This window comes from Microcebus murinus, chromosome 12, assembly GCF_040939455.1.
Source record: "Microcebus murinus isolate Inina chromosome 12, M.murinus_Inina_mat1.0, whole genome shotgun sequence".
Classification (NCBI taxonomy): domain Eukaryota; kingdom Metazoa; phylum Chordata; class Mammalia; order Primates; family Cheirogaleidae; genus Microcebus; species Microcebus murinus.
This window is the reverse complement of record NC_134115.1, coordinates 27,658,708-27,672,020: the sequence shown is the minus strand read 5'-3', so window position 1 is coordinate 27,672,020 and position 13,313 is coordinate 27,658,708. Positions and strand designations below refer to the sequence as shown.

The window sequence follows — 13,313 nt, the reverse complement described above, 5'->3', positions numbered from 1 at the left end:
TTTAGGAGAGTTGCTAAAGAAAAAGGTCAGGCATGTCATCTAACTCGGATAGGTTAAGTCTGGTCCCGCTTGAAGGTGAGAATGGGGGAGGGGAAGGACTTGTCAGCCTTGAAGTTTTCATTGTCATGCCACGATTCTGTGATATGTAGAATATATAGAATAATGCCACCCATCCTAGAACAAGCATTTCTTCTTGTTGGGGTCTTTGGACTTTTTTTGTTTGTTTGTTTCATGTAAAGAAACCTGTCTGGATTAAATGTTCTTCCTACAGATTCATTTCCATTAATTTACTTTATTTATAGATGTTGCAATTAAATATGATAGAGCCTAAGGCAGTTAAAATCCATCCTTTTATTAAAAGACATCAGATTCTCTACCTATATGAAGATCACCAAGGTGGAAGGAAACTAGTCCCATCACATGACCTGGGTTGCTAGGAGACACTGCCTGCCCTGGGTGAGCCTCTCTTAGGAATGTGGCAGCTACTTGGAAGCAAACCATATTAAAGGCCTGAAACATACACATAAAAAAGTAGATGAGGTCTGTGTATAATTTATTCTTTGTTCTATTTTCTTCCCCTGAATGATAACTATCTTCCCTTGGTAAAAATAACTTTAGTTGAATCCCCAGAGAAAGTTAAAAGGAATCAGGAAAATTTGAATTAATGTTAGCTGAAGAAATTCCTATTTGGCTTATAGGAGACAAACAAAACAGTCAGCTTAGTGAAATGAACCTCTCTGTGGGAAGACAAGGTTTTCTTTCTTGGTTTATCTTTAATAAATGAAAAAGATAATAACTAACATTTCTTTCACGATTGGCTTGTGCCAGGCACTGTTTCTAAGTGTTAATGAGTTGAATTCTCACAACAGCCTAGAAGGTGCCATTATCCCCATTTTATGTATGAGGAAACCAAGACATAAAAAGTTGTCCAAATTCAAGTAGCTAGGAAGGCCCGGAGATGAGATTCAAACCCAGGCAGTCTAGTTTCAGAGCTGAAATTCTTGATGTCTTCATTTTACTGCCTTTGGCATTAGGAAAGGGGACATCTTGTCAGAATTTTGGGAAGACAGCTGGATTCCCAGAGAGGCTCATTTCCTTGGCACATTTCATCCAACTCCAGTTCTTTCCCAGCCTTTATTGCAGGCACTGGGGAAACAGGGTTGGTTGGACCAGTCTCCATCCTCAGGGGAAAAAAAAGTGTATACACACACACACACATATATATGTATGTCCAGAGAGAGATGGAGGGAGGGAGGGAGAGAGAGAGAGAAAGAGAAACAGGGAGGAGCTTTTTTTCCCCTCCTGAGTTCTACTTTGGGTTCTATTAGTGAATCTCTCTTTTGGATAGAGTACTTTCAAGACTACCTAAACGTCTATCCCAGTTTCAGAAGTGACTCAAAATGAATTTGGTGTTCTTCATTTCCTCTGGAAGAGCAAATACAGATTCTAAATTGGACTTCACCCACACATGCCAGCCCCATTGGCCCCAATCACTCCAAATCTTTTTTTTTTTTTTTTTTTTTTGAGACAGAGTCTCGCTTTGTTGTCCAGGCTAGAGTGAGTGCCGTGGTGTCAGCCTAGCTCACAGCAACCTCAATCTCCTGGGCTCAAGCGATCCTCCTGCCTCAGCCTCCGAGTAGCTGGGACTACAGGCATGCGCCACCATGCCCGGCTAATTTTTTATATATATATCAGTTGGCCAATTAATTTCTTTCTATTTATAGTAGAGATGGGGTCTCGCTCTTGTTCAGGCTGGTTTTGAACTCCTGACCTTGAGCAATCCGCCCGCCTTGGCCTCCCAAGAGCTAGGATTACAGGCGTGAGCCACAGCGCCCGGCCCACTCCAAATCTTGATTGAAACCCCTCCCTGATAATCATATATAAAACAGTCATGCTGTAAAAATGAATACCTACAAAACAGGTGATATTTATTTTATAATCGCCTACTTAGGTGATACTTATTTTATAAAGAGATTCTCTCTTTCACAAAGGTATTTGAATTTGTATGAGCATGTAAAGATGATGCTGTTCAAAAGACACAGTTTACAAATACACTTGAAGGAAGTTATTGATTAGATAAAAATGATGTTTACCCATAAGGGCAGAATGAACCCCGTTTGGATGTTGTTATATCCTGTTTATTTGGAGGTTCTGGCTTTCAGTATTAATAAGATTTTTTAAAAGTAAATTCTAAAAAATTTACTTTTTTAGTAAATTAATTCTTCTAAATTCTTCTAAAAAATTAATGGGAGTACTATTTATTTTGTAATTCTCCAGGCTATTTATTAGATATAATAGGCTTGGATTTGTATGTGGACTGCTAAAGGCATTCTGAGCTGTAGCAGTGCATTTCAAATGCTACCTCTGAAACAGTATGTCCCTTTTCAGGAGTCTCATTTGAGACTTTTTAGTATTTTGTTTACACTTTATATTGTGGTCCATACTTCTACCATATTTTCAGATTGTTTTACAGATCTTTAAGGACTTTACAGCACTTAAAATAATGCCCGTACCCAGTAGATGTGCAAGGTTGTAGGCCAATTATCCCTGATGTTAGGACCAATCACACTGGCTTCTTGGAGAACTAAAGAGATATCAGCCAAAAGGCAGCTGCCTAATTCAGTTCTGATCTGATTCGTGTCAGGTTACCCTTGACTGGAAAGCAGGAGAGTATAAATATAGGCCACAACAACTTCTTTGGGGAAAGGAGGAAGTGCACTGATTTTGTTTATTACCAGTGGGGGCTTGGGGAAGTTACTTAACCTCTCCAAAGCTTCATGTTAAAACATGTCTAAAACAATGTCGGCTGAGCGCGGTGGCTCACGTCCGTAATCCTAGCACTCTGGGAGGCCAAGGTGGGTGGATTGTTTGAGGTCAGGAGTTCAAAACCAGCCTGAGCAAGAGCAAGACCCCGTCTCTACTATAAATAGAAAGAAATTAATTAGCCAACTAATATATATAGAAACAACAACAACAACAACAAAAAACCCCCCAAAAAACCCCAATGTCAATAATATCTCCCTGGCCGGGCGTGGTGGCTCATGCTTATAATCCTAGCATTCTGGGAGGCCAAGGCGTGTGGATTGTTTGGGCTCAGGAGTTCGAGACCAGCCTGAGCAAGAGCAAGACCCTGTCTCTACTAAAAATAGAAGAAATTAGCTGGACAACTAAAAATATATAGAAAAAATTAGCCAGGCATGGTGGCGCATGCCTATATATAGTCCCAGCTACTCAGGAGGCTGAGGCAGTAGGATTGCTTGAGCCCCGGACATTTGAGGTTGCTGTGAGCTAGGCTGATGTCATGGCACTCTACCCGGGGCAACACAGTGAGACTCTGTCTCAAAAAAAAAAAAAAATCTTCCTGAAAAAAATCACTTCGAAGATCAAATAGGATAATAAATAGGAAAAGATGCTTTATTTAAAAAAATTAAAGTACTGTGCATTTATTTTTACTGTCTTACAAATGCCTGACAATAAATTTATCAGGTTAATAATCATAATTTAATACATTTATCAGGTTAATAATGCCATTGCCATGCAGACACTTGTGAACGGAGAATAGTTACCAGCTAGATTATTATTTCTGTTCTACTGTGGTCGATGTGAATGACTAGGTGTCATTGAATTTTCATAGAAAGATGCTTACTGTATAGGGAAGCAGTGATTTTCAGAATTAAGTACAGATAGTCTCTAAATCACCCAGGGCACACACACAAATAAGAATTGCTGATGAGTATTAGGAGTGGTTCTCTGACAGAGTTTAGGGAGTCAATCAAATGCTACCTTCTATTGAGGCTTTCTCTGCAGACACTCCCCTGGGTGAGTTGAAACTTGCAGGGGCTAAGACATAAACAAGATGAAGTAAATCTGTTACAATGCAAGTGTCTGAATTTAGATACAGAGGCTATGTTCCGATTGCAAGAATGTAATTATTTTGTAGGAACTTCATTCCAGAGGATTGGTTGTGTATTTTTGCCTGGGCAAAATATACAAAATTTTGCACCTGTTCTGACTGGTCAGGGCTGGCTGGTGGCTCCCCAGGGATGATCAAAAGCCACTTCTCCTCTCAGGATTGCTCCCTACCCAGAGTGAGAGCTGGACTCTTCCCCCCTGGGTTCCTTCCCTTCCTTGCCACTGGATCTAGGGACGGCAGTAGGTGGTAATTAAGCTTTGCTTGGTTTTTCCTTTTATTTATCGAGTTTGCATTTTCTGTGTAAGGTCTCACCCACGTTGAAGAAATGTTCCTGGTTTCATTTTCAGAGCTAGGGTATTAGACTTTTACTGACCAAAGCTATATAAACACCTCACAAAGTCAGCTATTTAAATAGGTACCCTGTGTCTCTGGGGAGGTTTGCCAGGAGTTTCTGCAGTAAATATTGCCACTATTTCCTCATGTCCTAACAACATATGCAAGCAGAAAGGACGGATGAAATTACATGGCTTATGATTAATAACATTGTAAAGTACCATGCTGTTTCCTTCTTTTTTCCAATCTACCTAAATGGATGTGTTTTCTTTATGGTACCCTTTCTACAATTAAATAAGCCAATACTTCACAAGTCTCCCATTGACACGTTAACAAAGAACTTTACAAAAGCGTTCCTGTTTCATGTTCAGTATGCAAAGCTGAGAAACATGTTATTAATGTAAGATTGAGGGATTAAAAGAGAAAAACATTCTATGGGGTTATTCTGCTTACTTGTGATACGACAAAAAGAAGTTCATTTACATAGCAGGGTAAGTAAAATATCTGCATCTTTTATGTTGTTATTATTTTTTTTTTTTAGCAGGATTCCATAGAAACCTATGACCTGGAGTTCTGAGGAATTATTACATTGATGATTTCCTACCTTCTGTTCTCTTTTTTTTTTTGTATGTTTATTCTTTCTGTCTCTTTTTATACTTTCTAGAGGAACTTTTCAATTTTATCTTTTAAATATTTCAGTAATTTTTCTCTTTAGTGCTATTCTATTTTTAATTCCCAATAACTCTTTTTAGTTCTTAAATGAACTAGATGTTTTATAGGATTCTGTTCTTTTTTATTTTTTATTAGTTTTTAAAAATTTTATTATTATTTTATTTTTATTTTTATTTATTTTTTTTTTTTGAGACAGAGTCTCGCTTTGTTGCCCAGGCTAGAGTGAGTGCCGTGGCATCAGCCTAGCTCACAGCAACCTCAAACTCCTGGGCTCAAGCAATCCTTCTGCCTCAGCCTCCCGAGTAGCTGGGACTACAGGCATGCGCCACCACGCCCGGCTAATTATATATATATATATTAGTTGGCCAATTAATTTCTTTCTATTTATAGTAGAGACGGGGTCTTGCTCTTGCTCAGGCTGGTTTTGAACTCCTGACCTTGAGCAATCTGCCCGCCTCGGCCTCCCAGAGTGCTAGGATTACAGGCTTGAGCCACCGCGCCCGGCCTAAAAATTTTATTATTTATTTACTTTTGAGACAGCATCTTGCTCTTATCACCTGGTTTAGAGTGCAGTGGCATCCTCATAGCTCACTGAAGCCTCAAACTCCTGGGCTCAAGCAATCCTCTTGCTTCAGCCTCCCAAGCAGTTGGAACTACAGGAGGTCGCCACTGCATCCTGCTAATTCTTCTATTTTTAGTAGAGACGAGGGTCTCACTTTTGCTCAGGCTGGTCTTGAACTCCTGAGCTCAAGTGATCCTGTTGCCTTGGCCTCCCAGAGTGCTAGGATTACAGGCATGAGCCACTGCACATGGCCTGTTTTTTCTTTAATGGTTGAAATATTTTCTTTGATTTCTCTGAAGCTACTCATAATAGTTTGGTAGAGTTTTCTTCCCCACTACCAAAGGCTGGGATATTTAGTCTTCCAGTATGTAAGAAGAGAAATCAGTTTGGTGAGCACAAAATATAGTTTCTGCCACAATGCTTTTAGTAAAGAACTCTTACTTTCGTTTTATAGGGGTTTGGAGAATAATAGTAGATTATTGTGTTCAGTGGGCTCTATTATCTGAGTCTGTACTTCTTCCTATACCAAGAAAAGTTTAGTCATCATGGACTGTAGCAAACATGTCAAAAATGGGGGCAAGTCCTTAATAGTCAGTCAGGGCCATAGATGCAGAGAAAGTGTATTTCTCTGTATTTTTTTTTTTTTTTTTTTTTTTTTGAGACAGAGTCTCGCTTTGTTGCCCAGGCTAGAGTGAGTGCCGTGGCGTCAGCCTAGCTCACAGCAACCTCAAACTCCTGGGCTCGAGTGATCCTTCTGCCTCAGCCTCCCGGGTAGCTGGGACTACAGGCATGCGCCACCATGCCCGGCTAATTTTTTATATATATATCAGTTGGCCAATTAATTTCTTTCTATTTATAGTAGAGACGGGGTCTCACTCTTGCTCAGGCTGGTTTTGAACTCCTGACCTTGAGCAATCCGCCCGCCTCGGCCTCCCAAGAGTTAGGATTACAGGCGTGAGCCACAGCGCCCGGCCTTCTCTGTATTTCTCAGAATACAGAGAAAGTGTTCTGGACTCAGACAACCCAGGTTCAGGTTCAGACTCCATCAACTTCTAGCTGTGTGACCTTGGCCAGGTTACTTAGCCTCTCTGTGCCTCTGTTTCCTCATCTATAAAATAGATGATACTGATAGTACCTGCCCCATTATGGTACTGTAAGGATTAAATTAGGTAATACTCACAAAACATAGTGAGTTCTATATTAGTTGTGATTGTTTTTGTGTTAGTTTTACTATTGTAACTGCCATTATTTTTATTATTAATATAAGCTACTCATTTCAGAATTGTGCTGTTGCCAATCTGCATGATTATGTAATTCCGACTAGGCAATGGGTCATTTAATGAAAGAAGCTGATTCATTACTTCCAAGCAAGTCAATAAGGAAAAAGTGTGCCTCCATAGCCCTGCTGGGCAATCAGTGGTGATGAGTTCTTCACAGGCTGAGAGTTGCTCAGAAGCTTTGGGTTCACAATTAGTTTGATGTATAGTTCACTAAGCGCAGAGAGCGCTGTTTCCGTGCCAGTTCTGAGCTTGGGCAAGTCACAGAGTGGGAGAATGTTTAGCTTCTGTGTAACTAGGGGCCAGGGATGACCACTTCTGTCATCAGAAATGGCTGCCTGGTGTAGGGGAAGAATAATGGACCTGGATATCTGTAGACCTGGGTTCTAGCTCTTCCTCCAAACACCAGCAGAGGCCTCTCCATTTCCTAGATCTTTGTGGTTCTAACCAGCTTCAAAATTCCACAGTGAGACAATCTCAAGGATATAGTCATAACCTTGAACATCTGCTAGGAGTAGCCTGTCCAAGACCTCGGACTTGGAGGCCCTGCTGTTCTTGGTCCTTGCAAGCACTTGAGTCTACCTGTCGCACCTTTTCTGCGGGTGGTTATGGCCCCAGAGCAAAGAACAGGGTACTCTCATCTTCTCAGGAGAGAGACATGAACCCAGGCCCCACTCTCTCACTTACCACCTACATGGAAGGAGCTGATGAAATCACTCTCTCCTATGAATTGGCACCAGAACTCTGCTTGGGAAGGGCACCGTCTTTGTTTGCAAAAATACCTTGCAAAGGTGCTTAGGGTAGAAGAACCTTGAGGGCAGGGGCCAAAGTACCAGAGAACAGGAATGAACTGCTCTGTCTGAAAGGAGGAGAGGAGTTTGTTTCACATTTAAAGGGCAGCAAATCATGGGAAGAGCGGTGGGGGTGGTGTGGCCGTGAGATAGCACAACGCTGGGGAAGTCATGGGTGAGACATCGATGAAAAGTCCCCTGTGTGAAGTAGCTGCAGGGTGTCCACACTGGAGTTGCCTGCTGTTCTGTTAGACATTTGCATTATTAACAAATAAAACTCTTTTCTATCCTTCTCTACATTTAATAAAGAAAGGAAGAAAGAAAGAAAGAAAGAAAGAAAGAAAGAAAGAAAGAAAGAAAGAAAGAAAGAAAGAAAGAAAAATTTACTATGTGTATTAAATGATTTGTATACAAATATTTTGGTTTTTCTTTCTGAAACTGTAAGAGGGCTAAGTTTTACATTTTGGTTTCTGTGATGAGCAAAAGAAATGACACATATGGGCTCAGGGACCTGAAGGCAAGGGCGATCAAGAGAATCTGAGTGTTCCGGGAACTTGTGGACATCCCAATGTGGGTGTAGGATCTACATTTCTGTGGGTCATTGACTGAAGAGGTTGGAGCTCACCTGAATGACATTTCAAGGAGTGAGGAGGCCCCGGCTTGCGTCTGGGTTGTTTGTACAACTTTGGCTAGTGGTTGATTGGATCTGGATCCAAATTCACTTCTATTAATCAGTGGTATTTATTGAATTTCTACCATTTGTCAGATGTTTTGCTGGTTGCTGGGATACAAAGGTAAAGAAGACATAACACTTTCCCTTCAAAAACTTCCCAGTTGGAAGGTAGGGTTTGTAACCAGGGTGATCATGCCTCCTACTTTGCTGGGCCATTCTTGGTTTATTCCAGGTGTTCTGGCATAATTATTAATACTGCCTGCTTTCATGCCAAGAAAGTGCCAGTTTGGAGATAAATTATCTGGTAACCATTCCACAGAGCTGTTGTGAAAATTAGATGATAAAACTTATTTTTACGTTAAAAAATGCTTTATGAATTGTAAAGCATTCTACAAACAAAAGGGATTAAAGAGATTTAAATTCTTTTATTGCATTCTTCTGTTAGAGACAAACAAAAGTGTCTGACATTGCTATCCACTTTGGTCTCTGTTATTGGTCTGAGATCTATTTGGATTTGCATGAGAATAAACTTGCCAGAAAATTAATTTCATTTTAAGGCAGCTTAGCATGTGCTCAACCATTTTCTAGATTAAACTCCTTTCTGTGGTCTGCTTTTGAACCTCACATATATGTTAGAGCTTTTCTGTCTTTCTTTTTTCTTTTTAATTCAAATTTATGGGTCCTTTCAAATTTAACATTTTATAATTCTGATGAGTTTTGGACATGGCCTAGTGGCGTAGGAATTTCTAAAACCTGTTTTAGAAGGGAAAGGGTATGAGACTATTATGTGTTAAGTATTTACTATAAAGAAGGCAGAGTGTCTGCCCTTAAAGAGCTTCTGTTATAACCATGTCATGTGTCCCTTAAGTCACCCTACATGAGAGAGGATTCCCCTTCCACAGAGAAGAGACTTGAGGCACACAGAGGTTAAATAATTTGGTTAACTGGCCACAGCCAGTTAAGAATTACGATTTAAGCACATATCTAATCTGATCCCAAAGCCTGTCGTTCATTCATTCATAAGTTCATCATGTATGTATTGAGTTCTGACTATGCGCCAGGCACTGTGTACATGTGCATATTGTGACGAAAAAACCGGATGAGGTCCCTCTTATCTGGTTTGACATCATCGTCATTATCAGTCAGGCCGCCATTTATGAAATAGATTTTTCCAGGTGCTTTAAGTACTTTACTCCCATTATTGACTAAAATTGTTATGACTATGTATTATTATTTCTATATTATAGATTAGGAGACTGAGGCTCAGTGAAATCAGTCAGTTTGTCCAACCAGGGAGAAGAGACGCTTTGAACATGGCCACCATCCCCCTGTGATGAGGCCGTCTGGCTGTGTGGCCTCACTGGGGTGAGCAAGTACCATGCTGAGGGGCTGGGGTGGTAGTGGCTGCTGGGGTGGGAGAGACCAGGTGGGGAAAGCCTAGGATGATTTGACTTTTATAAATTTTTAAATAAGAAACAGAGTTTGGTCTTAAGAAAAAAGTGGAACAGTGGAAAGCAATATGGAGATACCTCAAAGCGATACAAGTAGATCTACCATTTGATCCAGCAATTCCACTACTGGGCATCTACCCAAAAGATCAAAAGTCACTTTATGAAAAAGACACATGTACTTGAATGTTTATAGCAGCACAATTCATAATTGCTGAGCTGTGGAAACAACCCAAGTGCCCATCAATTCATAAGTGGGTTAATAAAATGTGGTATATGTATACCATGGAATACTACTCAGCTTTAAGAAACAATGGTGATATAGCACCTCTTGTATATTCCTGGATACAGCTGGAACCCATTCTACTAAGTGAAGTATCTCAAGAATGGAAAACCCAGCACCACATGTACTCACCAGCAAATTGGTATTAATGGATCAACACCTAAGTGGACATATAGGAGTAACATTTATCGGGTGTCAGGAGGGCGGGAGGGGGGAGGAAAGGATGGATATATATATATATATAACCACAACGAGTAAGATGTGCAACGTTTGGGGGATGGACACGCTTGAAGCTCTTACTCGAGGAGGGAGGGGGGCATGGGCAATATATGTAACCTTAACACTTGTACCCCCATAATATGCTAAAATAAAAAAGTGGAACAAAAAATGTAATCTCCTTTAAAATTTTTGCAGAAATAATTATGTAAGGATCCATAAAACTGGAAAAGGTAATAGTGATTATAATAATAAATAACCATTACGTAGTAAATAATGGTAATTAGTGATATGTTTAGGTCTGCCTGGTGTAAACTTTGAGTATGACGTGGGTGAATGTCTGACCCCTGATCAGTAGTCATTTGCCCTAGTTCCTGCTTCTGGCCTATGGAATGAAGAATTTATTCCTGGAACATGGATTTTTGAGAAGCTTGCATGTGAGGCAAATCTGACACACTTTGACCCTCATTACTTCTTTCAGTACAACCATAGAAATGTGTATTTCTCTTAGTTGCTTCTGGTCTGACGAGCATCGTTTCTTTCCCCCCTTTTCTGCCTGTAGAGCCTCTGTTTTTGTTGGGAACCCATCACTCTGACATGGATGGAACTGACTGCATCTCTCATTTCATAGTTACAGAGATTCTTCCACGTCCCTCCCCGCAGTGGTAGATTCAGGAATGGGCACTGATCCAAGGCGAGCAAACCCAAGTCTTCCCTGAGACCTTGCTGTTGTCATTACCAGGAAAGATAGTTCTTTTTAATTGGGGTTTTCTCAACTGGTTAAACATGAGCCTAATACTGCTGATGGTTGCTTTGCCCAACCCATATACAGATAATGTCAGGAGACGGAGGACGGAGCCTGATGACATCATTTGAGCCCTGGATCCGACTTGCCTGGATTCAGTTTACCCTTCGACTTTCTGGTCATGTGCACCTACAAACCCATTTTATTTATTTTACATTGAGCTTGTTTAAATTGCATTTCTGTCACCTGTGCCTTACAAAAATTCCCAGTTGCAGCAATACTCCACTGATGGTCTAAAATTTGAAAAATAAAACAAGTGTCAGATCACACTTATTTTTGTCACTACATTAGGTAAAACTGTGGGCATCCTAGTTTCCACACTAAAATATTAGGTGTTTTTTCCCCCCCATGTCTCCCCTAAGTTCTGGGGAATTCACGGTGGTATTCTTGTCTTTGAATAGTTGTTAGTTGTACTTTTGTGGGGAGAGTGATGCCGGATGATCTTCTATTCCACAATCTTGCTGATGTCACTCTCCCTATTAAAATACTGTGTGTGCAACTCAGGTCATCTGCCAGCAGAGGGCAACTGGTCAGTGCTTTAGGGGAGAGGACATACAGATCTTTTTATTACTCCAGACGTTCCTCTGGAGCCACGGGTGCAGATGCCTGACACCTCTATGGCAACGAGAAGCCAGGGAATCTTGGATCCCCCAAGGCCTTATAAAGAACATTCAATAGAAGTGAAGAGACCTGAATTTCAGCTTTGGCTCTACCACTGATTTGCCAAATAATCTTTAACATCTTTTAGACTCTTGCCTAGTCTGTAAAATGCTTGGGGGTGGCAAGGCGGAAGTGAGTATCATAGATTCTAGGTGGCTTTGGGATGACGTAGTAACAAGGGGTAGGTGGCAGACATGGGTTTTGGGGGATGCATGCTTGGACTCCAACTTCTGATGACTGATTTGCTCTGTGACATCTAAGTTAATAACTTGAGTAAAGGGGTAAAATGGACCACCAAATAAACAACTGCATTTGGGGAGGCCCGATCAACCATTCAAAGGATACAAAGAAGACAAAAGGGGCCTGAAGCAGAGAAAGGCTTAATAAATGCTTCCGGAAAGACTCTACATTTGAAACCTTACCTGGTAAGGTTTGTCCCTAACTGGAATACTTCACTATTTGCCTACAGTTTACCTCACAGAGTAAGGTCCCCGGGTCCCTTCATGCCTAAGATAGATGGAAAATGTCACATATTTTGATTTTTGTAGGTCTCTTTAGGACAAAATTCCATTGACTTCCCCTTATATATTATTTAAGATGTATGATAACTTTGTATCTCTTGTAAATGACAAAGATGTCAACAAGGACCTCTCATATTTTTGCCTTATTAAGGATATTGAAACAATACCAGGTTAAGAAAACAACAACATTAAAAAGAAAGCATGTGATATATCAAACTGCCTACTCACAGGAAAGAGAGGCTGCAAAGATTGTACATATAATTAGAAATAAGTTTTTATTTTCAAAGCAAGGCATAATAAATTCCCATAAAACCCATTAATGAATCATCAGAGTTTAAGCAAGGCAGCTTCTCAGAAAACACTCTAGGATGAGTTAATTGCTTATGAGATCTATCTGATGCATAGAATTAATTGGACATAAACTATGTCAGAACATATGCCAAAAGTTTTGTTTTACTAGGGGTTGATTAAGTTATTTTTAAAAATAAGATGAGTTATGTAGCAAAACCAATTGCCTATTGATGTCAGAGCTAGTTTGTGATAATAACTCTCTATTTTCTAGTTAACAGAGCTGGGGGACATGCATTCAAAAGTAGTTTCAAAACTTCAAAATATATTATTTTTTTTTAAAAAAGATTTTATCTACCTTTATTTGGCATTCAGTTTCCCCCCCCTAAAGTTACAATTTTAAAGAAAGATGACTCTGAACATGATGATTTTCATTGTTTTGTGTTATCTAATCTAATCAACAGTATGCTTTCTTAAAACTTTTCTAGTGTCATATAGAACGTATTGGCTATTCTTTTTGCATTTCAAGTTTTATTTCAAACTTTCTGTCTACACTTTGAACAAATTTACAAATGCATATCTTAGAAGTTGTCTCTTTGTAAGTATCTAGAAGTAAGTAATTAATTAATTATTGATAGCATTAATTATGTCTGAGGAACAGAAACACATAAAATGATAGGAGCTAGATAATTCTTTATGAAATAATTGTAAAAGTCCATAGGGGAAATTTGATTCCATATAATTTTTTTTCTTAGTTCCACATTCATTTATCTCTTGCTTTGATTCCCCAGTGGTATTTATAGTCATTTCTTAGATCAACAGTGATAAGCTATTATTCATACCTATATGATTTATGCAGATACTTTATATA

General features: G+C 39.7%; 1 protein-coding gene across 10 annotated transcripts in view; it reads right to left on the bottom strand.

The window, feature by feature from the left end:
- Positions 1-13,313, bottom strand: part of TRPM3 (transient receptor potential cation channel subfamily M member 3) — a 529,331-nt gene that overhangs the window by 123,392 nt on the left and 392,626 nt on the right. The gene's annotated exons all lie outside the window — the stretch shown is intronic.